The 22443-nt window shown below is 32.6% G+C and overlaps 1 protein-coding gene and 1 long non-coding RNA gene across 3 annotated transcripts in view; both read left to right on the forward strand.

Annotated features, from left to right (window-relative positions):
* The first annotated feature begins 3556 nt into the window (after positions 1-3556).
* On the forward strand, positions 3557-12757 carry LOC136976476 (uncharacterized). The gene is made up of 2 exons (XR_010880934.1): positions 3557-4565; positions 12551-12757. It is a non-coding gene; the product is annotated as an uncharacterized lncRNA (long non-coding RNA).
* Positions 12758-13554: 797 nt separating this feature from the next.
* The window catches only part of LOC136976473 (uncharacterized), a 28858-nt gene continuing 19969 nt past the window's right edge, over positions 13555-22443 (forward strand). Inside the window, exon 1 of one of the 2 annotated variants that reach the window (XM_067271765.1) lies at positions 13555-13691. The gene's annotated coding sequence lies outside the window, so the exon portion shown is untranslated. Of the gene's footprint in view, positions 13692-15049; positions 15222-22443 lie in introns of those variants that run through there. The other variant, XM_067271764.1, reaches the window with a different exon arrangement.

Below are 22443 nucleotides of genomic sequence, written 5' to 3' on the forward strand. Positions count from 1 at the left end.
ATGAAAAGTCTCTTACAAAACTTTAGCATATTGTTAAAATTAGTTCGTAAATAATCCAACTTTCTTGTAAAAATGTTGATTTAAAAACAGAATATTATAGATTTTCGGTTTATCGAGATTTCGTGTTCGATTTTATTCACCCACATAGGCCCGTTAAGCGAGGATTAGTAGGCGGCCTTTGAAGTAACCGTCACAAAATGTTATTTGCTCTGGCTTATCTTCTTATGGTAGGCCTAATAAGGTTCGCAACCCCGTAGATGTGGGCTGCTTTTATGTAATTTATTCACAGGACACTATAAGGATCTGATGACTAAGTTGTATAACTATTCAGAAGTTTGTATGAATGTTAAACCTAGATCATTAATATTGCATTTTATTTTTATTTTTTTAATGTCGTGACAAATTTCATACATAAATTTTGATCTAAAAAGGGTATTTTTTCATTTAAAATAAGGTAGTTGTTTTATTTGAGATAGGAGATTAAAACAATTTTTTTTTTTTGAATCCAAAAAGCACAAAAATAAAAGAAGTTAAAAATAGAAATTATTCATTGAACCTATTGAAACAGCACCAATGAATTTACACATTTAATTCGGCTTTGATGTAACCTATAATTTATTACTTATTGTTTTCATGTAAGTTTAACTTTAGATAATTAGATCTAACAATAAATGTATTTTAAAATTTCTTTTGCTTAAATTGTACAGTAAATTTTATTGTAGAGAATTTGAAAAATAAGTTCCGAAAATAGCATTTTTATTGTAGACCTAAATAAATTACATTTTGTTTTTAATTATTTTTATCAAAAATTTATCCAGTTTTTAGTGATTAAATAGCTTAAACATCTATACAGTTACCAGGTAAAGGAAGTAAAAATAATAATAATAAACTTATAACAATAATTCTTTTATATTATAGTAAAATATGAAAAGAATTTTATATCTTTTTAACAAGGTAATTTACTTGTGAATAAAGTACATTTATGCTTGAAAACAGGTCTACACTTTCTAAATTTTGAATTCTGCGTGCAACAATTGCTTGAAAATTCAGAGTAGCGAATGAAAAGAGAGAAGGAGAAAAGGGGGAAAAAGGATAAGAAGAAAATTAAATTTTCGATTGTGAAGGTTTACGAATTTAAATTGTAATTGTTTTTTCTACAGAGATTGTTATTGTGAACTATTATAGAAACAGCGATCCTACAAAACCACTGAAAGATGTCTGATTTTAATTCGAAAAATTAAATTATTTGCATTATCTAAACTTTTGTTCATTAGCAGCAGCGAAACAGCTGCGGATGTCTCAATGTAAATATTCCGAACGGCAAATTGCATGTTGTTTTGACTATTTACGTCTCTCACAACATTATTGTAATGTGCGACTTGCATATTAGTAGATGTCTCCGTAGTTGATGATACGCATTTTTCAACTTGATATTTTCGGTCATATGTGATGTCACCATAACTTTTATCGAGTTTCTGTTTGATTTATCATCTTACTTTCAACTCTCGTTTGTTTTTGAGGTAAAGAATCTTTTGGATTTTTTCATTATGAAATTGAAGAGCCGATCAAGCCTAAATTTGTAGACAGTCTCCTTTTTCTTGAAAATTTATCTGTTTCTACGATAGCACGAGAATAACCTAAAGAATTTATAGAAATGATGTGACAGTGATCAGTTTTGGATATTAAATCTGTCTTTAGATAGAAAAATTTCTAAATAGATCTAAGCCGAGACTATGCAACAAATTGCTTACAAATTCAACAGACTTTCATAATCTGATAGAAAAAATTTATTCTGGAATAAATGATATCATGCCTAAAAAAGTCTGCTTTTTTATGAACGGTCTTTCTTCGCTATCTGCAAATCAAAATATATTTGCCTCCATTGTTTATTCGCGGAACAAAATCAGCGTAGCGCGCTCAATTCCAAGACTAAAAACAATAGAATTGTTCAAGACTCGGAAGACAATCCAGAAAATATTTATCCCGATCATCTACGGAGCGGATCCTTTTAAAACTCATAGTCATTGCTGCAGAAGAATATTCCGTTCCGCTCAATTGCCCGCGTAAAAAGCTTCGCCAGCCCCGTTCCTCCTATAACTCATCTATAGAGGTATAGACACGATGTCGTGAGTTCCGGTAACATTAGTCACGTTAAATCACGTGACTAATGCTAACGGTATTCGACGCGATCGGATCTTCCGATAATGCCACGTAGTCGATAAGATAAAAATCCCGAAAAATCCGGAACGCGTACAGGAAGCACAAAATAGAGCAAAGGCGACATTCCTCTATAACTGTGTATGTTCGTTCTATCTGTCCCTTGTAAGAGGTTGGTCAGTGTACCGAACCTAAAAGTAAGTGCAAGAGTAAGTGTACGGTAACGTAAGACCTCATTTTTTAAATATTAAATTGAATACTTTGCACAATTTACCGGGGGATAAACGACTTTCAACAAATATTCAATAATGATTTATCTTAATATACAAACTAAGCAAACTATCCGTCTTTGATAATGATATTTTAATATGCAGCATGTTCCTCTCGAATAATTTTCGTCCGAATATACAAACTAAACGCTTTCTAAATAGGTTTTCCAATGCGAATTTGGCATTTTAATAAGATTTCGTCTCGTTGCTAAATTATTCTTAATTCTCAATCAAGAAATGAAATTTTTCGAATGACTTATCCGCTAGAAAAGATGGTTAGTTAGCTTCAACTATAGAAATTAGGTCGCAAATACGATTTAAAACTCGCAAATCAGCATAGAAAAAATTTCAAATCTATCACGCTAAACTTTCGTCTTCGGTAAGATCTTGAACGTATTCAAATCTGATATGGAACAAGCTTAACTTTCAAGTACAACTATCAAGGGACTTGATATTAGATCAGCCATTTTCCACGGCTAATTAAAGCCGATAATTATGGATGAGACGAATAATCGTTTGATCGATGACAGCGCGCAGTTTCCTTGAGAAAAATACTGCAAATATTAGTTATATTTCCGAAATGGGAATAATAATCATGATGATAATAATAATAATAATTTTAAAATATATTTTATTTTTATAATTTTCTGATATTTACTTATCTTCAACGGTACGCGTTAATACAGATCGCATCTGTTGTGGGAAAAGTTAAACCTGCGATAAATTAATTTTTAATAAAGTTGATTTCTGACGCTTTTTTGTTACGGATATTTCAGACGAAATTGTTGCACAGAACAAATTTTGCCAGTGCAATCTAAATATCGACCTTTATCGAAATTAGCCTAGCCGTTCCCACTCTATAATAACGATTCACTAGTCGCTAAACTATTAGTCCTCCGTTCGCTAAAATTGACACGCAGCGAGATCTTTACGTCATTAGCACGCGTGCAAATTTATTTTGGACCGATTTAATAGTTTCTAGTTTAAAAAAACGCACCCCGGCAGATCGATTCAAATTCGAGTTTTTACTTAAAGAGACTGGTATTAAATACTCGATTTTTATGATTAAGAGCCGTAAAAATAGTCCAGGCTGTTTATGTATTCGGAAGAACACCCCAGCGAGTCCCAAACCGGCCATAACTTACTTAAACGAAGATCGAGCTCCCACTTATTCCAACCCTATTGCTACTCATAACGCGGTCCATCTCGACTGACCGGCCATCTTGAGGGTGGCAAACAGGTTACTGTTGCCCGATCAGAAAAACTTTTCAACCGGATTTTCATTCTCCGTGAAGAGGGGTGGGAATAAGTTGCCGTCCCTCTGCACACAACCGGGACCGCATAATTCCTAACTACGAATCGAAGCACGGAGACCCAAGCTAGCATAATGGTGCTTTCCACTCTAGCGTGCAGTTGCCCGCCTTCATCTCATTTGCGTACCTTCACGGTCTTGTTACTATGGTAACTGACAATACGGAGTGCGCCACCTCTCTACCGACACAGAACAAGGGGAATCGAAGGGGGGTGGAATACATCCTATTAGCGAAGCGGTGGAGAAAGGAGCGAGAAGAGAACTACCATACCCTCCCTGGCCGTCGGCTTAACGTCGTTTTGTTCCAAGCTGCTTGAAAGAGTCCGTTCTCCTTTTTCTCTTATCTCGTTTGAAACAATGCCCAAGCCGCATATTTCGATAGGTGACCTTTTCTTCCACCCCTTTACGTAGCCTACATGGCAGAGAGGTGATAAGTCAAGTACAAATCTCGGTTTTGTAGATTCTTAAACGATCGCCCCCAATAAAATTGCCCGGGATGGTTTACGAGCGGAATACATTGGGCGGAGCTTTCTGCTTTCATGTGATTAAATTCAAGTTTTCGTCAGCCAGGGGGTTCGGAAGGGAGCGACGCTATCCCGAGGTGTTAGAGGAGTTAGTCATAGCTCCGTTGGATGATGTGCAGGGGAGCGGCAACGTTAGAAATGCGATCGAGTGTTCCGCGAAGCCGTTTCGGAACGGTTTCTCGCCGGTCGAATCCGCTTTTAATCGTTTCGATTCGCTACCGGAGGGCGGAGAGAGTCGATGTTCACTTTGCAGAAGTTGCTACCAGGATATGTTAACGACAACGAAAAAAATTTTGAGTTATGGTAAGTAAAAATTAATGGATAATGTAGCAGGAGGTGTAGTAGAAATTACAAGAAATCAGGTCTACGCGCAAATTCTACCATAAAAATAAGCAGAAATCTTATTGCTAAGCTTATACAGAATTAAAATCATTTTTACTTTGAAATTATGTTAAACGAAATTAAAATAAATCGCAAAATACAAATATAAAAATTTTAAAAATTAGCAAAAATATATTATTATTTGCCTACAGAATATAAAAATCAAAATATGATCAATGTAATAGAATATTTTGGAATGAAAAATAAGAAGTATTCAATACAATAAACATTACAATATATTAAAATATCGATGATAATAGAACTATTATAGTGTCAAATTTTTTAAAAATGATTATTTTGACTCATAAAATTGCAAGAAAAGCGTTCAAAATTATGCAAACATTAAAAATAATTTAAATACAAAATATGACAATTTAACGTACGCTAATTATGAATTTAAAAAGGCAGGTGGTAGGTAAAAAATACGAGAAATTAGAAATTTGAATTGTCTATAAAAAATAAAAACAATTGAAATTAACACAGTGGATCAGTAGACAAATATAAAATAAAAATATATCTAAATTTGGATAATATTAAGCAACGAGAAAGTTAAGAGAAATCGGAATTTCGTGGAATTGCGGTAGACCCAGACAAATATTTTAAATAAGAATTTGGTTTTGGCCGCGTGAATTATGATCAGTTATATTTAAAATGATAAATCGGATTTACGATCGACCCTAAATAAAAATTAACGTGACTCCGGAATTGGGCGGAGCGTGTATCGAATTAATCTAGACGTCTTTTAAGGTTAAAAGAAAAAAAAATCGTATTAACACTCGTTAGTAGATATTCAATCTGCTATATAATTCGATTGAATATAAATTGGGCGGAACCCCAATCACGTTTTAACAACCGTCTTCCGTCGTTAATAATAAAAAATCTGGCTAATATACCGCACGGAGAAAGGTTAATTAAGCAAAAGCGTCTATCTAATTCGGGTGGAGCATTCGCGGTTCCCATCCGAAAACAGTCTTAATCACTAGCTCTTACTGCCCGCTTATTAATTAGTAGCTCAACGGGATCTCCACCGATTCCATCCTATAATTTGGGCGGAGCCGACGGGCAGACAGCGCCGAGGGGAGATAAAGAAAGAAAAGAATCCGTTTTTCTGGGTTCCGTATCACTTATATTATCGCAAGCCAGCGTAGTATATCCCTGTAATTCGGGCGGAGTCGGAGGAAACCAAAGTAAACTCGACATTAAGCCCGAAAGGAGAGAGATCGGGCAAAACAAGCCGTTTTTTCCTATCTGCAGCGGCGTATATTCTAGCGGAAACTCGGCGTACAGTCGTATCAATATGCCGACGACGTTTCTCGGATATACGGCACCATCGTTGGACGAGATATATCGACCAGTAGCCCGGCTAAACTATCGACAGGCCTCATTTTCCGCTTCGAGATCCATCAAAAGCAGGCAGACGAGAAACGTTGCCGCCGGCTCTCCCCAGAGATTGCCATTCCCCCCTGCGTACCCCCACTTCCTCTTCCAGTTCCGACGGAAAATTCGGGCCCCACTTAAGCCACGGTCAGCTCTTAGGCGCCTCCCTGTCTGATTTACAGTCCGACTAAATTGGGGATTGGCTGGGCTGTAAAATTTTTCGCACAGTTTTTACAGCGCGTGCTTGATTGGGACAAGATAAGAGGGAGTGTGAAAAGAAAAGTACGCTCCGGGCACAAGGGCTCTTGCGGCTTCTCTGCCAGACGTTCTTTTATGCCACTCCCACATGCGGTACTGTTTGTGTTTTAAACCCTATAAAGCCTTAATTAAACCGGAAATGTCGGCCTGTAAAACTGCTACGCATTCCCTCTTTTTTTATGGCTTTAGTCCTTTAAATTTTTTATTCTTTTATTTTGTTTTTAGAAAAAGGATTTAGTACAGTGCACTCTTTTCATTATTATTATCGTTATTATTACATATATATATTTTTATTAAAACACAAATTAACAAATTAAAACATTCAGTCCATACATATTGCATTAATTTATCTAAGAATAAAAATATTTAGTTAAGTAATTTAATCCTTCAACTATAAAAATTTTCCATATAATAAAAAAAAATTTCATATATTTATTTTATTTATTTTTTATTATAAAAACTCTTCGTTTTCCTTTTATTATATCAGTTTACACAACACAGTTTCTGCAAATAAATCCTTTCTATATTAAGAAAAACCTGTTTTTTCAGTCTTTACAATATTTTTATTTTGTAGAAACATTCCCTATTTTCTCTATAAAATTCCTAATTTATCCCGCCGAACTGGGATCATTTCTCTAATGAAATTTCTAACACGTCACCATAATATATATATAGGCCTATATATTCGATTCTTCTTTAAATAAGAGTCAAATTAGTTGAATTATCTTACATGCATTTTATACACGCCTAGATGATTTAATCAAGCTTAAAAAATATTTAAAAAATAAGATTAAAAAAAAACTTAGAGAAGAGGAAGAAGAAGAAAGAGCTCCGCCCAATCCAATAAAATTCTTAGATTCACTTTCAGATATTTGAATATCGGGATTTGGCCTCTTGGAAAACGTAGGGAATTGAACCCAATCACTCTTCATTCTACAGACACACAATCAATTTAATGATCTTCTCGGTATAAATGCGGAACCTATTAATTATTCCGTACTTTTATATCCCCATGACGTCATCGGCCACACGACACGTGCGAATGGTAAATTGCACGTGCACTTTTCTTCTCCATTCCGATGTCGTTACCAAGGAAACGGGATATCATAAAGCCGCAAGCCAAGAACGGTACCGTACTGCTTTGACCTCTTCCCGTTCTCACGTACGAAAGGTCAAATAATAAAAAAAAGTGCTGATTTTTAAAATATAAAAACAATTTTTTTCTTATTATATATTATATATATATATATATATATATATTTAAAAGAGTAAGGTTTCGCTGTCGGTTAAAAATTATCAAGTATCGAAATTATCTCCTAGAACCGTTCTCCAGTTTGTAAATTTTATCTCGTCGCGTACCGATCGCTTTCGGAAAATCGTTACGGGAGTGTAAATTCGTTATATTCGACGTAACCCGATAAGTTTTCTGTTTTATTCCCAAAATATCCGGTTATTCACAATGAATTTTCTTTAAATTATCTCCTTTTTTTTTTTAATCAAGAATTATTTGTAAATTATTATATTTCAGGTAATTTAAGAATCCTTTCTTTGTTCTGGAAAATTTCGGATTTTTTCTACACCCCCACATAAAAATATTCTAGAGAAAATTATGAAAATATCCCTATTATAGAACGATTTTAAATTCTGTAAAAAGTATGAATATATTCTTAATATTATAGAAATATTCCCGAAATTATTCGGACTAGAAAAAATCGCCAAATAATCGCTATTATTCGTTAATTTTATTAAAACAATTAGAAATTCTTCAGAAATTTCCCTAAATTTATGAAAATATTTCTAAATGTCCCATTGGAATTTTCAAATTTAATTTTTTTCCGTTTATATTTAACAAAAATCGGAATATAAAACAGAAAATTTTTGTAAAAATCATTAATATTCGATTATTTTTCTTTGATAAGTTATATTAAATGAAAAGTCATAGAAGAAAAATGATTTTTTTAAAATTTAAGTTTGCTTTGTTTTAGAATAAATGACAATAATTTTTGCTTCCAAATAAAACAAAATAATTATATATTTATTAATATTTATGAACTGAAAATAATTTATTTAAAATCTCGATATTTGATTATTAATTTTCAATTATTTTTTTAGTAAATGATGGCCTTAAAAGAGAAATGAGAAAATTTTATATAAGAAATTTCCTTGTTATTAATAATAAATATTTGTTAATTAGAAAATAAAGGAAATTTTTCGAAAATTTTCTATATAAATTATATTTCGGGAAGACAATTCCGCTATTTTCTATACTAAAAAGCGGGTTATATCTTAGGCCTTAGGCCAGCAAGGCCCTGGACTAAAGCGGAGAATTTATAATAGATGATCGTTTTTTTCCGACGATTTTTAATTTATTTTATAATTTTTAAACAATAAAATAAATTTATATACGAACGGAATATATTTCCGGGCCTGTCGAGCGTCATTTTCTGCACTGCACTGCGAAAAAACTGGTACCGAAAGTAAAAATAATAATTCATTTGTCATTAATTTTAAGTACATTTTCTAATACAGAAAATTATTTTCTTTCGTATAAATCTACGAAAAACTTAAATAAATACATCTACATTAGGAATTTTCCTCAAAGGAACATTTATTTATTTAAAGACGAAATCAAATGATTTTGGAGAAATCAGCAATAAAATTTCCTACATAAATCTACATTAGACACAAATTTAAGAAAATATCGCTAAATTATTGACGGTTATTCTAATAAATTTTTCTATTATTTATAAATGAAATGAGATCATTTTGATGAACAATCAGAAAATAATGTTAAATTAAGGAATTTAGAGGGAACATATATTCCTTTTAATGCTTACAAAACCGGATGATTTTGGTATTTTAGTATTAAAATTACGTCCAAGCGGTGCATGGGGACGGCCATTTTTAATTAAAATTCGCGAAGAAACCCGGAATATTTCCGCTCGGTTTGTTTAATCCAAAACGGTATCGCGATAGATCGAATGCGCTATCCGTTTTAAAAATATCGTCGCTCTGTTTCGATCGCGGAGAACGTCGAAGATCCCGGAAAAAAGCGGCACTTTTTACATACCAATCCTTAAGTTCTCGCGGTAGCGAAAGAGGAAGGAGGAAAGAAACAAAAAAAATAAAAATAAAAAATAAATAAATAAAAAATCGCATACGATTTCAGTCGCACGCAACTAATTCCCCAACCGTATATTAGGATATAGGGCCTCTTGCGGGTTGTGTAAAGTCCAAAACGTAATGGGACGAACCCATTTCGGAAAAGGGTCCAAAAGAAAAGCCTAGCGGCACCCCGGGGAGTGCTTTTTTCGATTTTCTTGGTTAGCAATCCGTGAAGCATTCGTCCGTCTGCACAACTTTCTCCGTCTCCGTCTGCATTTTTCGAATGGCTTAAAAGAAGCCAAGGATATTTTCGTGTTCCGTGTTACTTCCCGCTTCTTCTTTTCTTTCCTCTTTCCTTTTCCTCACCATAAAGTCGCTATATTATTATTATTCACGTTTACTAATAAGTGGGAGGATTTGTTCCCGATCCGTAGGTTGAGAGGGAGTGTGAGTGGGAAGGAGCACGGCGTAACGTCAGTTAAAATCGACCAGATTGGGGAAAATGTCCGGGAGGCGGTAAAGGTTTCACCGGAAAGGTAAATTAGCGATAAGGCGCGAACGACTTATCATCTCGGAGCGACTATAAACACGAAACGGACTTTTCCTAGCGTTAAATCTCTCTACTTTTCAACAGAAAAAACTCGCACGTTCCATTTTTACCATCAAAAACTTCGCTTAAAAAATAAATAAATAAAATACGTCCCGTCACGTATTAATATTACAAAGAAAAAATATCGCCGTAAAAATCGTAATAGGTTATTTAAGAACGGTTTTAATAATAAATTATTACGCGTACGGAGAGAAATTAATATATTTTTTCTTTTTTTTTACGCGTGGCAAGCGAAATCTAAACGGCAAATTTGTTTAAGTACGGAAGATGGCGAATAGCGATCCCGCATTGGGACCGAGAAAGGATTAAAGCAGCGAACAATTAAAGGAAGGTTCGGTCGGGAAGGCGATTTTAGCTTTGTTAAGATCGCGGAGGGAAAAAGTTTGAGGAGCGATGCTTCTCAAACACGATAGGGGCCGGATGGGGTCGCTTTACCCCGACGACTTACCCCCTAGGGGGAAGAGAAAGAGCGAGAGAAAGAGAGAGAGAGAGAGAGAGAGGTCGGCCGAACAGTTTAATCTCACTTAGCCCGCATCTTTCGTTCTTCGGCGCCGAGCATTTCTTCCCTTCTCCACCCCCAGCCGGTTGGAGCGTTCGCTTCTTTTCTTCTTCCGTTGCTAAGGCAACCGTCTTTCCAATCTATTTCGGTGGAGATAACGTGTTGTCCCCTTCTAGCTCTCTCGGGAACCCAACGCTGAGATCTCCTCCACGGCTGTCGGCTGATTTCCGGCCGTGGCGCGGGATCCGCTTCCGGGGCTCCTTCCGTTCTCCCTCCCTCCGCATAGGAAGCTTACCTCCCCCCGCCGCAGCTCTCCCGCTACCCGCTTTCGGACATTTTTAATCAAGAGGGGGCGCCGCGCGGACCGCAGATCGCGAGGGGGTAGAACAGCCCCTTACCTCAAGGGGTGGCTGGTCGCACGTGCGACGTTGCCTCGGGCCTCCCTACAGCAGCGTGAGCCATTAACGCCCTAATCGGATTTGTAGGTTTGCGACGTTGGTTACCCTCGGCCCAGCTACGCCGATCGTTTCGTCTTTCGTACCCGATGGGGTGCAACGTTTCGATACGGCGTTGGGGCGTATCTGAAACTTTTGTGAGCGAGAGATTCCATTCGAAATAAATCCGAAACGATTCTCGCGCACGATAGGAAGCCATCTGCGACTAATTTCATACCGGAATATATAATACCCCCGACGGGATTAACGTACGTTACTTGCTTTGGGTCATTATTAATCTCGCGGATTATCAATCGGGGTATTGTGTGGTTTCTTCCGACCACACATTTTTTTTTACTCTTATCGGGTTTCCCTTATCGCACAAAAATTTGGCATAGTTTTTTAACGACCGTCTTTTCAATTTACACATTAATTAAACAATTAAGCACTAATTTCGGAAACGGATGCCGATCGCTGCTAGTTTTTACAAACAAATCGGCACATTAACCGAATATTTACGTGGGTGGCGAATATTTTGACGTCAATAATGATTCCAATACTCGTTGTCTATATAACACACACACGTGTGTGCTATATATATATACACACACACAAATAACACGTGTTATAATTTTCGTCATTTAAACTTCATACTCGCGTACAAAACAGCTTCTAAAGACAGAAATTTAATACTTCTGTTTACGGTAAGTATACTAATGGCATTTTCTTGCCTTTTTAAATATTATTTAGTAAATTGATCAATATAATTTCGTGGTGGATTTCGGAAACGGGCGTTCGTAAGCTTGGTTCGTGTGTTGGCGGGTACGTTGTGCGTGGGAGCGCGACGACGTCAGCGAGGTCAGGAGGGTGAAGACTTGGGACGTGACCTGTCACGAAAATGACAAATAGCCAGGTTTGCGCTCGGAGGGGTGTAGGGCGCCACCTCCAGTCGCCCCCTGCCGACATCGGGGCTAGATTGGTTGGTCCCTACGCGATCTCGCGCAATAACCCATTTTTAGGGCGTTGCTATAGAAACCGAAGAATTTTTTTCCTATTTCTTTTGAAATTTTTATATTACTGATTCGGAAATATTACTAAAAATACATTATAAAGTTTATATATATATTAGTTTTTTCCCCCACATTGGAAAAATTTCTCTAAATATCGTGATGGTACTTTATGATATTTTTCGAACCGTCTATTTCGAATGGAGGAGAAAAATACCAGGAAAAAAAGAAGAATATTTGCCATTTATCGAAAGATTGACAAGAGATTTCTATTGAAGCAGTAAACCGGGCGGAGATCGAGAAATTTTTCTATATCTCCGCCCAATTTACTAGTCTATTAAGGCTAACAAGCGTCATCTTATATATAAAGAATAATTCATATTTCGATTATTTTCCCCCTTCAAAAATTAACAGGAAAAAAATTTATTTTTTGATAAATCGTTAATAAATATTCTTCTTTTTTGTAGTAATTACGTAGATTTAATGAATAGAAAATAATAAAACATAAAATGGCTTTCACTCAATTTAATAAATTTTTCTGAATTATTCTCATTATTTTTTGTGTGAGAATTAAAAATTAATATATTGAATTTCGTAATTTCTATAACCGATTCCAGATGACGCCACTTGCCAATAAGAAGCTCGCGCTATGAAATTTTACTTCGGACTGTTAATGTATTGAATAAGTAAGAGATGGCGCCACCAATACGGAAGACTCGATAATGTTTAAAATTGATAATAGATGGCAATACATGTACAAATTAATTTTAATTAATACAAAATTCATGTTTTATTGAAAATAAATTATATATTATTAAAAGGCATGTTTATTTGATTATTAATAATTCAATACTATTAAATAAAGTGCAAATGAATTTGTAATTCGATTTCGTACAGAAACTTTATTTTTTTTTCCTAATTGAATTCGCAGCATGCAAGCAATATAAATATTTCAATATCAATATCTTACAAATATTTTATAATTTTTTTAAAGCATTTTATTCCAGAAATCAATTTTAAACATAAGAATTCATTACATAGGAATAAAAATATAAAAATATTAATAATCAATTTAAAATTTTAAACTTATTTAAACAGAATGTAAGCAATTTAATCCCGAGAAATCATTAAAATAATAAAAGTAACAATAAAAATAATTCAAAATTTTAAATTTGCATGTGCTGCCCTCTAATGAGTAAAATATGCTATCTTTAAAATATCAATTAAAAAAAGTAAAAAAAAAAATCTAAATTAATGTGTAATAAACAACCTAATAGTTTCGTTTTTAATTTTATTGTAATTAATCAAGATTCCTCTTTGTTCGCATCGCTCGTTTCACGGGAATTTTTTTTAAATAATTAAAAAAAAAAAAAAAAATCGCACTTCTCACTACTTGTCTTATCAATGAGGCATTAACCTTACCAAAATGTGTGAAGTGTGAAAATTTAAACTAATTGAGTAGCGCAAAAAGCACATCCAGATGACCTAAATATCTATTAATTCTTCTTCTTCTTATTTTTTTTTAAATTTATTTATTATGTTATATAACAACAAGGACGTTCCCAGACATTACTCGGACGTATTCTTGACCATAAAAAATATTGACATAAATTATTTAAAAGGAAAATTATTTCGTTTATTTGAATTCATCACGTGACTAATTCCCACGTAGTTATAATAAAATTTTCATGCTATTGGAGATTTTGATACGCAGTGGACGTAGACTTTTATAACCTTCCTACAGAGAATTAACTTTTGGTAAGTTTCAAATTTCTATACACTAACTCGTATACATAAATAAATTGATTTTATAATTTAAAAATTAAAAGGAATTTATTTTTCTTTTGTTTTCTCAATTGTTATTTATAAGTTAACTAGCAGGTTGCCCGGGCAAACAATTAAAACAAACGTTAAGGTTAATTCGTACTCCTAACCTTTCTATTATATTATATTATTTGATTTATATTTACAAAGAGTTTATCACATCGAGTGTCCACTCTAACACATTTTCAAAAATTCTTTAAATTGTGTAGAGGAACAGTAGTTTTACGTATTTATACTGGATATTTTGGTAAGCTTTTCTTAAGTTTTATTAAAGTTAGAATACGTAAAAGTTCTTGCACACAATTTTTTAATTATTTAAAATGCGCCGAGACTTTTTATTTAACAGATTGTATGGGTAAACAAACGTTATATTTATTGTATAAGTAAATGAACGTTATAATCTCAAAGGATAGAGGAAGTGCATAAAATGCTTGCTGATCCGTTCGTTAAAATGATTTAAAAGTGTATTTAAATAATAATTCATTAAATATAAACTAGTTTCAGCAATTAAATCAGGTAGGGAAACCGATCTCTCTCTTTTTTTCCCTATAGTCTCATTTTTCGGTTTACGTTAAATGGAATAGTTTTATTAAAAGTGTTGTTCACACCCGATTGAGTCTGATATGATAATTAAGCGAGAAAATCACAGAGCATAAATGAAATTTGAAACATGTGAAGTAATTCAATTAAGTTATCTAGATCATACGGAACGTAGCTTTCGCGTAACGTTGTTCAGCGTCGCTTTGTACTGTACTTACAATAACAATATCAGATGAATGATCGAGTTGTTTTTTTGTATATATGTATATATTTTAAAAAATAAACTCTTTTTACATATAAAATATAAATTCGACAAACCTGTACGCTCATATTTTTAATCTACACGTCCGTCTTCACGCCATAAAGTGATGTGAGTTGCTATTGTCTTTTTAGTTTTTTATAAGTAACTTTTGCACAGGTGATAACAAGATCGATGGTAAATTTAATAATGTTTTTATGGATAAATAGCGATAAAGAACGGATTTTTGGTACGAATCATTCGTTAAACGTATTAACAGACGTCGATAGTTGAAGAACACTTGATTATAATGTATAGTTTTAAAATGATGGAATGGAAAGTAACAAATTTCATTATTTGCAATCAATGATTGGCTACACTAAATATTCTAAATGTAAGCATATTTTAAAAAACTGAATAATATTATTAATAATAATTTAATTTAATAGAATAAATTTATCTTATATGAAAGTAATAAGTATTTCACTTTCGTATTTAACCGCTAGGGGTTGTTGTGTGTTCAATCGAGATGCATGCATGTGTAGTGGTGCTGATTTTTTATTCGCATTCGTTTGAAAATGGTTTTTACCTTTTTAATTTTTAAATGTCATTTTTCCTTAATTGTTAATTCAGTGCCATGCTCGCCAACCTAGAAATTCTTCTTCGTACGCTTTTTTCGAATTTAGGTAAGAGAAACATACAAATGTAAAAGTTTATTTTTTAAATGAAATTGACTATTTTTTAACATTAGTTGTGTGACGTTAATCACGTGATAATTGTTATTCGAAATGCAGCGCTGTTTTATTTATTTAATAATTACTACAGACTTTGATGTTTCAAAGTGGTTCACTGTGTTTGTTTTTTGCTTCTTATTTTTATGCAGGAATATATTAGAATATCGCATTTATGAAAACTATTTCTATTTCGATAGAATGTGTTTTGAGAGGAAAATCTAATGAAAAGGTTTAGTAAATCTGAACTAGTTGAAAACAATAATAATAATTGCTAATGTGCTATTATAAAAAAATTAATAATGCCATTATAACGTATGAAATAAATTAATGAATTATTTCTATTTAAAACAATTATTATTATTTCTGGTAAATAAAGATAGCTATATTTTTTTTAATGTTCACTAAGTCATACAATACAGAAATATTCCAAACTTTCTGCACAACTGCTGATTCACAACATATTTTTTTTATTTCTTTTAATAAATTAGGATGTTATACACTTGAAGATATATTTTAAGCACTTTATTTTTTTACCTTCTTACTGTAAATGCAATGTTTTTAACCATCAGGAAAAGAGAATTGTAAGGTTTGGAGAAAACCTCTGGTTTCAGAAAGGAAATGTTGGCCGTCACAAAATCATAATTGATACTGCAATATTGTCTAATAAATATATGTACTACTACAATATACAAAATTATGATCAACCTGTCGACGAGAAAATGACACCATGCTACCTGTTACCCGTGTTCAAACTGTCAGAAATGTAGTTGTTTACGGCAATGTCTATATATAATATATATATATATATATATATATATACCGTCTGACAAAATAACTGTGTGAAAGTGCACGGTTGGGTCAATGTTGCCAATTTTGAGGGTTTTGCACTTGGTTTAGTTCTGTTTTTATGGTACTGGTGCAAAATAATGTTGATGGTGCAGATATATTAAATTGGTGTCTTTTTTAGTAATTTAAAGCAAATTTAATGTTTTGTAGCATTTGACCATTTTAACTTTTGAAAAACACTGGCAATGTTTAAATAACACAACACTGCTGTCAAAGTACTGGTATGAAACCACTATTGACCAGAATTAAATGCCAATGGTTGACAACCAAGAGTTTTAACTGTTTGTTTACAAAATAAATCTAATTTTTCCTTTTTCCAATTTGAACTAAATTTATCATTTTCTTATAAGATTTAAAAGTTTATGTTGCATTTATTTTATCTTTAGATATTAAGGAAAATATAGCAATTTGTGTCTTTTTATGTGTACTTGTATGTATTAATTTTTCTTTCAAATGCAATAGTTTGACAGCATTTTGTATTACAATGTCTGTCTAATTTTGATTTAAATTGGTTTAAGCCAGTGGTTCTCAAACTATGGAACATACTGTACCTCTTTTCTTTCTAGTGAGGTGACAGAAATGATCAATATATTGTGTACTTAAGCTCAGTTCAACATCAGTGCATACTCAATTTTCTATCTACTACTAATTTTAATACAAAATATAGTTGGTGCTGTTTGTTTTTATCATTTTGGGACTAGCCTACACTAATAACAATAACTAAGAATAACATTATGTAGTAAGAAAATAACTAGACAACATTTAATGGAAATTATAGTTTTATTGATCAGATAAGTTAAATCTTTAATTGTTTTAACATGTTTTTAAAAGTAAATTTAATTATTAACTTAAAAGTATATATTAGGAAGACATATATATATATATATATTTTTTTTTTCTTAATCATTATCATGTTTTAGATGTACTTGTTGTATATAGTAGACTCATTTGTACTCCTAATTTTTGTAGTTTGGTATGTCTTGGGAGGGGGCAAAAAATATTGGGGGAGGCCAAGTCCCTACTGTCCTGTATAGATTGACACCCATGTTTAAGTGATGTACTGTACTTGCAATCTGAGTATTATTTCAATATTTTTTAAATGTGACACATTGTTAACAGATGGCTACCAACAAAATATCTTTCATTTCAAGTTTATATTCTATTTAATTAACCAGTAAATGTCAGTTGTCATTTGGGCATTTGCATCTGAACAATGACTCATCAATAGCTGTTTTACGTCCTTAAAACATCTAGGATTTTTATTTTTTACAATCATTAGTAGTATTTGTTTCTGGCTGTTACTGACCTATTATTAACAGAGCAAAGAACTAACATGTAATTTAAATTTTTTAGAATTTTCATGTTTAAACATATAAGTATGATCAGGCATTGCATAAAACTTTTTATACATAGAAATTGAGCATATATACTGCATCTTTCAATTAAATAACTACCCCAACAAAATTATTAACAAATGGCTACTTAACCACAGAATAAAAAACCAATACCTGAAACACAAATGATTTATAAAAAACTAGATTATACCCCAATAATTTTTGAAATTATCCAAAGAATATTAACACCATATAATTCATTCTAGCTCCCACACTGAATAACAAAATCAAAAATTTCTTAAAAATCAAAGAACAAATTAATAGTAAAATAGATATTATATTAAATAATTTGGTTTACAGCTTCACTTATATGTGTCAGCCAAAATACTATTACATAGGTGAAATGGGTAGAATGTTAAAAATTTGAATAAGAGAGCATATAAGGATATAAGGGCTGTGAAGTAGGATTATACCAACTCAGCAGTTGTCACACACTGCAATCATGCCGGCTGGGAGATCTCACTTGAGTGTGTCAAAATTCTTAAAAAAGAAAGAAAAATTATTAGAAGAAAATTATTTGAACATGCTGAAATTGTTAAAATAAACAAAATTCACAGAATGAATTTAAACACTGGCATTGTCATCAGTGAGATTGGCAGCTGATACTACCAAAACAATAATACATTCTAAGATGTTCTTTCTCCCTCTCTCCATCCCATTTTATTGTATTGTATAAAATATCAGACTTTTGATAAACATACTCTTACACTTTATTTTTAACCAGTTTTAATTGGTTTTAAGGTTTTTTATTGTGTTTTACTACCTTTTTAATCCAAAAACTTTTTATACATTTTAATGAAATTATATTTATTTTTGCATAACTCTTATTATTTTTACATCATTTTATTTTATTCTTTTTATTTATTTATTTATTTATATTTTTTTTAATTATTTTTTAATACATTTCAGTTTTACTTATACTGGCCCATGGTTTTATACAACTAACAAAAATAATTTTACTTGTACAGGTATATTGTCTTATCTTATTATATAATTGAGATGGGTTAATAATAATAAGGGCAGAGACCAAACGGTTAGGAGTTGAGAGTTGAAATTTGGTACACAGTTAGGGTATGCCATGCGAATGCACACTAAGAAGGAATTTTTGGAAATTCTTCCCCACGGGGGAGGTAGAGGGTTAAGGATTACCCTGAAGAACTCTGCTTTTACTATATTATTTTAGATGCATTTTTGCAGGAAATTGAACATATTTTTAGACTCATCTAAAAATTCTCTAATTAGCCTTGGAATAGGGGGCCTAATTCTTGCACCTGGTGAAAATAGGTAAGATTGGCTATAATCTTAATCTTCACTATCGTTACTTTTTGTCCAAGCAATGTCAGGCTCATCTGCTAGTTATTTTAATAATATTTTACTACATTTATTAATTTACTAATTTCTTCATATTAATTTTTAATTTTTTCAGTTTTACTTATTTTGCCCAATAGTTTTAATAATTAGTTATTCCAGTTGTCACTATAATATTTTTTAGGCAATTATATTTTTTGAGAAAACTTTTGTGCACATATGTTAAATATAATTTATTATATTCTGTAATTTCTTGCATAATTTTTTGCTGATATATTTAATAAAATAGGACTGAAGAGGGCATTAAGCCCAAAATGCATATCTTTTTAAATTATAGAAAATAAACCTACTTTTTCCATCAAAAAGAGAGTTCCTGCAACCTTATGCTAATTCCAAAGGAAATAGATCTTTTCACTTTTAACACTTTTGTACCTTGAATTCAACATTTTGCACTTACCTTTTTGTAATTTTATATTTAATTAATAGCTGAGTAACATCATTTAATATATTTCACATACTTTGGATTTTAACCATTTATTTCAAAATCTGTGTTAGTTTTGTCAGCAATACTTCTGTCTCTGACAGAAATAAAATTTCTATGAAAGATTTTGGTAAAAGCTTTAAAAATAGGATTAATAAGTGTATTAGTTTTGTTGTTCTCAAAGGTTTCTTCTATGAATATTTGAAGATTAACCTTGTACAGGTATACTTCAACTTACGTCCCTCTCGAGTTACATTGTTTCCGATTTTATGTCATTTGTCAAAAAAGTATATGGAAAAATAAAAATCAAGTTTAAGTCAGTTTATTTGACTTTAAATCCATCCGCCATAAACATTGAAGTCGTAATATCACTAGAAAAGTGTTGAAAGCACATAAAATCATATTAAAATATGTACATTTACAGTAAATGTTAATACAATCGTCATAAATCCTAGGGAACGAACCATGAAAACATCTGTGTTTCTGTGTTGTTTTATTTAGCGGTCTTTAAGTGCTCATTATTGGCGTTTCCTCCATTATTGGCGTTTAGTTATGACATAAGTCGAAACTACGACTTACGTCGTAACTACACAAGTAAATTTGACGTCGTTTTTCGACTTATGTCGCCTCTCCTGGAACCAATTACCAACGTAAGTCGAGGTATACCTGTACTCTGTATATTATGTATATTTGTATATTTAATAAATATTATAAATATAGTTTTACATGCAAAGAACACCGGGATGAAATCAATCATGTATCTGGAACCTGTTACCAGGTTCCAGGTACAGGTTCATGTTCTATTTGATCCCAGATACGTACAGGTTTGTGTTGTATTTTGTTCTACATTCCGTTGCTTGTTTTTTGTATTGCCTGAGGGAGAACTATTAAACAAACATACATCAAATGAAACCTGATATAAGCAAATACAACAACAACTGCCATAAATGATATGATCAGGCAAAATTTTGGATAAATGATTATAGATTAGAAATAAATTTGGCACTAGAGTTAGGTGTTAGGTGCCATCTCTTATTAAAATTAATAATTATAATATTTAATTAATTAATTTAGATTAAACTGGAAGAAAAGAATCAGCCCAGAGTGGGACTCTTACCCGCAACTCCCACTTACCGTGCGGACACGTTGCCAGTTACGCTACCTGGACCTTTTGGTCTGATCTCCCCTCTTCCAGCATATATAAGAGTAAGATATTAAGAGTAAGATATAATCATCCACGGTTATTACGGCACCGACTGGGGACACATCCGCGCCCACGGCCAGAAACATCCTCTAGTGCCAAATTTATTTCTAATCTATAATCATTTATCCAAAATTTAGCCGGATCATTTACGGCAGTTGTTGGTGTACATGGGAAAAGTGAAAAGTTCTTGGCCTAGTAGTAAAAAATGAGTTTTTTATTTTAAAAATGCATTTATTTCTCAATATAGTCTCCCTTTAGTTCAATACACTTTGTCCAATGTTTCTCCAATAACAGGATTCCATCCCTGAAGTGCGATTCTGGAAGGTCTTCAAAATATCCATTTACTGCTGCTATCACCTCTTCACTTGACCCAAAATGTTTTCCTGCCAAAAATTTCTTAAGATTTGGAAATATATGAAAGTCAGAGGAAGCCAAATCTGGTGAATAGGGAGGATGTTCCAACAATTCATATTTCAGATCCCTCAATTTTCCCATTGCCAAAGCACCTTTGTGAGCAGGTGCATTGTCCTGGTGAAAGAGGATTTTTTTTCTTTTGCAAACCAGGCCTTTTCTCTCTAATTTTTTCATCTAGCTGGTCATCTAACCCCATTAATTGTTTGACCCTTTGACAGGTAGTCAATTAAAAGAATCCTTTTGGAGTCCCAAAAAACACTGGCCATAATCTTTCAAGCTGATGGAATTGTCTTTGCTTTCTTCGGTGCAGAGCCACTGGCTTCTACCCACTGCTTAAACTGCTGTTTTGACTCGGGTTTCATCCATCATAACAAAGCTGCGCAGAAAATCGGTTGGATCCTTCTTAAAACGGCACAAACATTGCTGAGAAAGTTGATTCCTCGTTTGTGATCAGCATTTAACAAATGTGGCACCCATCTTGCACAAAGCTTTCTCATACTGAGTTCTTCATGTGCCGTACCCTTTCTTCTGAGATGCCTACAGCCTTAGCTATCTCGTACACCTTTAATCGTCATTTAATCTTTAATTGTCAAAACCATATTGTACCTTCTCAATATTTTCTTCGGTAGTTGCAGTTTTTGGCCATCCTTCATGTGAATCATCTTCAATCGATGTATGACCATGTTTAAACTCCGCTGCCCATTTTTTTACTGTTGATAATGAAGGTGCAGACTCCTTAGGACCGTTTCACACTGACTGACTGGACCGACTCCAAGTCGTATTGCCATGGCAATAGCAGTTGGCTGACCGACTGGTCGTTCCAGTCAGACAGATTTAAAAAGTTAAATATTTGTAGTTGGGTCGGAACAGTGGTGAGCTACAGCTGATGAAAGCTTCGAAACTACAACCAATCAGACTTTGGGTATATGAAAACTATTAAATCAATCAAACATAACTTTACTTTATATATATTTCTGATTTATTTAAATTTTTCCTTGTACCTTATTTCTTTCATAACTGCCTAAATTTTATATGGAAACACATATGATTTTAATAAATAAATAATATATATAATATATATATTAATATTATAATAATATATAATATATATATAATATATTATTATAAATTATATATATATATATAATATATATAATATGTAATAAATAATATATATTTATATAATATTGTTCAATACAGCATCATCAACCTTTACATTTCCGGTAAAAAGACGAAAAAATAGCAGAAAAACTAACGTTTTCGAATCTCACATCGAGATCTTCTTCAGGTTCGTTACTAGAATGTAATGGAATTCGAACTCTTTCAAAGTTTAAAAGATCGAACATCTTGAGCGTGCAATGACAATGCAAAAATATATGATAAATTTAATAGACCTGAGTCTACAATCATAACGTCATAAAATATTCTGAAATAAAAACGTGACTATCATTGCGAATTCACCTCAGAAATATACCGCCACGCGTATGATAAAACGTTGTTGTCTTTGTAATTAATGCATTTCCCCGA

This window comes from Centruroides vittatus, unplaced genomic scaffold (genome assembly GCF_030686945.1).
Source record: "Centruroides vittatus isolate TY-2023 unplaced genomic scaffold, ASM3068694v2 contig_400, whole genome shotgun sequence".
NCBI lineage: Eukaryota > Metazoa > Arthropoda > Arachnida > Scorpiones > Buthidae > Centruroides > Centruroides vittatus.